Source organism: Empidonax traillii, unplaced genomic scaffold (assembly GCF_003031625.1).
Source record: "Empidonax traillii isolate 1590-97213 ecotype Southwest subspecies unplaced genomic scaffold, ASM303162v1 scaffold1626:size95047, whole genome shotgun sequence".
In the NCBI taxonomy this organism is placed as follows: domain Eukaryota; kingdom Metazoa; phylum Chordata; class Aves; order Passeriformes; family Tyrannidae; genus Empidonax; species Empidonax traillii.
Genome location: NW_020956819.1, coordinates 16,270 through 20,165, shown reverse-complemented (window position 1 = coordinate 20,165; position 3,896 = coordinate 16,270). Strand labels below are relative to the sequence as shown.

Here is a 3,896-nt window from a genome sequence, read left to right as displayed (position 1 = left end):
GGCTCTGGATAATTCCTAAATTTTAGCAGTGTGCTATTCTCGTTGGATCACTTCTCACATTCTCTTTTCAATCACACTTTATGTTGTGAAGAACAGGCTGCTGAGTTCGATTTGCACTTTGAATTATTTGCCAGTTGTTCTTGCATGTAACACCAGGAACAGCTGTTGGGGTTGGTTGGTTTTTGTTTGTTTTTTTTTTTTTTTTAAAGGCTTTCTCACTTCTTATTTTCCAGTTGGTTTGGTGATCTCTTGTAGGAATGTTTTGCTTCTTCTGACAGTTTAAATTAAAAACCTTCTAGAAGGCTGTGAGTTAAAAACACGATACAGGGCAACTAATGAGAACTGACTGCATTTCAGATCAATATTTCTGGGAAATAACAAATCGGTGCATTTTTGTTCCCCTGTGACTTACACAAAGGAATTAAAGATTTGGGGCTTTTCTAACTGTTTTAGACATGGGGTTAATGCTTAGCCCAATGTCAAGTAGATTTTCCTTTAAATTGAGATGCATTTTGGCAGTAAATCCCTTGTCTTTATAAACACACCAGTTTTTCCTGCCGGAGGTGCCCAGGCAGATAGGATAAGGTGCAGAAAGCTATTGGGAAACAGCTTTTTGGTCAATCTGCAGCTGTTGGGGGAGGTTTAGCTCGTGCTTTAATATTTTGTCTGATTCAAACTGCGTGGCCCCGTGTGGCACCGTGTTTCTGTCTCCTTGAAATGGGCATTTCAAACATGATAGGAAGGTCCCAGGGAGTCAGAACTAAACCCCAATGAAATCGTGGCATTTGCCACCACTCCTGCCTCGAGGAAGTTGAAGCTGTCCGTGAAAAGCACCTCTCCAGAGGTATAAAATGAAGGTTTTGTGGCAGTTTCAAGGTGTGTCCAACTCTCTTCGATGACCTTCCTAACCCTTCTGGTCGCACTCCCCTGGGCTCACCCAAAACCTTTGGAGGTCAATCAGCAAGATTTGACCCCTCACCATAAGCAGCCTGAACGAGGTGACTTTAAAATGCATTAACAGACGTTTAACTACAAAATGCTGCGGATGATTAAGTGTTTAATGCTCTTTGGCCCTGAGTTATTCCTCAGAGCTCTTGTTCTAACCGCTTGCAATTAATAAAAGCAAATTCTGCTTCTCCTCCTGGGCCGTATCAGTTTAACAACCACCAGGCCTCTGCTGGTTGCAGACGCTCATTCATTTTTAACTCATTACACCGAGCCTCTCTGCAAAGGGCTGCCTGTTCTCCTAATTGCTTATCTAAATGTATCACTTACTAGAAAACAGGCTGAAAATACCTTGTTTCCTGAAGTGAAACTGTAACTTATCCACTGGCCGCCTGGCCTGCCCTTTCCCGATGGTGAATTGTATCTGAGCCCAACCTGCCCGACAGGTTTTCGCTGCTGCTGGGCCGGAGTGCAGCGTGTTCCAGCGCTTCGGGGAGGAACAGATCACCCGGGCAGCTCCGATTTGGGGGGATCTGCCTTTGGTGAGGGGCGCTGAGCCGCCGTTTCCCAGGAGATGAAGTCGTGCCGAGGGAAAACACTCTTGTGTTGTTTATTTAAATGTTCCCTTTCATACTCAAATCTCCCCGCTTAGCCTGATGGATCCCTCTTTTGAGGATGTGCTCAAGGACTACGAGCAGCTCACGAGCCGTAGTCTTTTATGTTTTCAGGAATTTTACTCCAAAAACGATCAGGGTAGCAACTACAGACAACATTTGGGTGGAGAGAAAGAGGAAGTTCAGCTTCAGTTTGGGATATTGGTGAGTTGTGATGTAGGCTGCAAAGGTTGGAGATGCCTGGAAAATGACAGGATTTTTTTCTTGTTGTTGTTAATTTAAGAGAGTCTTAAATTTCCTGGTATTTTGAGACTGTCCAAGCAGTGGGGTGAAATGAGAGTTAAAGTTTAACCCTGGAGTGCAGTGGGATCCCGTGATCCCTCAGCTGAGCTGCATTAACAGGCAGTGAAGTCCTGGGAAGCAGCTCTGGGCTGTCGGTGCAGTTTCTGCTGTGGCAGCGTCTGTGTGTGACACTGCAGGGACAGGAGTGTGCAGCACAAACCCTGGGGATGATTCCCTTTCTGTGGGAATGGATGACTGGGACCAACTGCTGTCCTTTGTCCCAACCACATCCAACAAGTCACCAGTGGGAACCACAACACTTTGTGGGAGTTCTGCGGGTGGATTCCTCCTGGTATTTTTCTTTTAGCAGTGATTCAATCACTTTTTTAGTCAACATCTAAACACGCTCGTGTTGCCAGGGGTGGGTGGGCTGTAAACTGCACTGTGCTGCCTATAAAAATAAATGGGACTTTCTGTAATGCCACCTACCCTGAAGTACCAAATAAGTTACAAAAGTGGTTTGGATAGAAGGAATGTGGAAGAGAACAAGAGGGAAATGGAGCCCCACTGCTTAACTGTGTCTTAGCTTCTTATTCTTCACAGAAAGTAAAAATAGGAGGGAGGATGGGTGGTATAAAAGCAGCTTCAGTGGCAAAGGGCAGACTTGACCTGGAAATAGCTGCCAGGAAAACAAGGATCTAACGGGATTCACTGCTGTTGGTGCCAAGTATAAGCAACTTATCCAGCAGCCTTGGACATCTTCAGGGTGTGGAAGGATGTCGTGGATGTAAATGGCAAGATTTTGCTCAGTTACCCCATTACTGTGATCAGTCCAAGCATTTGATAACCTGTTGTGCTTTTAAACACACAGAAGCAGAAGGAAGGCCTTCTTTGTAAGGTTGTCTGGCCACAAAAGCTCACACACTCGTTCTGAAGAGTTACCAGAGCTCTGGTAAAAGGTCACAGTTCAGCCCTGGCTGTTGCTTTGCAGATGAAGCGGAAGATAGAGGTGGCATGAGCAGCCAGACAAAGGAAGGCTTTAGAGCTCCCTCCCCTCCAGCCCGGGCAGAGCTGCGGGCTGGGCCATTCCCTGCTGGTTGAGTGAGCTGGAGAAAGGAGGACTCCAGCAAAACTGTTTTCTCTGCTTCCTCATTCACTTTCCTGTTTATACAGCCTCCACATATTCAAGGGGGAGTGGAACACCCACGGTTGTGCTGCAGGAACGTGAAGGAAATGGTGGAATCATAGAACTTCTAAACCTCCTGTTTGGTTTTAATCCACAGGCTGCCCTGTCTGGTTTGGGCAGGAGTTTAATTTTAAAGTTTTGGTCACGTTGAACTTCAGTCCTATAAAAGAAATGACTCTTTGACTCGAGTTGCTTCAGCAGGTTGACGTGGGGGTTGATGTCATTCAGGAGCTCTGGAGTGGACTCTGAACTTCCCCGTGGAGCTGCCCGTGCTTGGACATGTGACTGGGTTAATGTTACAACATTTAACCCAAAAGTTGTGTCCAGCAAAGCTTCCTGAGGAGGACAGAGCTGCTTAAGCCTTTCCCAGCGTGGAGTGAGGAAGCTTCAGGCGTGCCTAGGACAGAGCTAAACAGAGCAGGAGGAGGGTTTTGTTGTGTGCTTTTCAACCCAGAGCTCTCTTGAACGGTCTTTAACAGATACTCTGCAAAGTGTTATTTCTAGTGAGAGTTTTGCTTCGAGCGTGGCTTCATCGTGAAATACAGAGAATGTTCCAGAGGTGGCTCAAACATACTCTGCTTTAAATTGCGCGATTGGGTGTGCAGGAAATTCACTCTTTGAATGTTACACATCTTGGCTGTGTGTGTATCTTGTGTCTGAAACTTGAGTTTTCAGTTGGGCTCAGCCTCTTCTTTTTAAACTGACACCCAAGAGCAGCAGTGAAGGTGTGAACGGTCCCTATCACCCTGTAACGACTCAGTGAGAGCTTCCAGGCTGCTTTTTCCTGCCTTATATAAACAGAATATTGGTTCTCTTGGTGATTTCAAACCCTCTCTGAACTGTGCAGGAGTAAGTTTGGAAAGGGGGGG

The 3,896-nt window shown here is 46.1% G+C and overlaps 1 protein-coding gene across 1 annotated transcript in view; it reads left to right on the top strand.

Annotated features, from left to right (window-relative positions):
• Positions 1–3,896, top strand: part of ARF1 (ADP ribosylation factor 1) — a 17,522-nt gene that overhangs the window by 4,822 nt on the left and 8,804 nt on the right. The gene's annotated exons all lie outside the window — the stretch shown is intronic.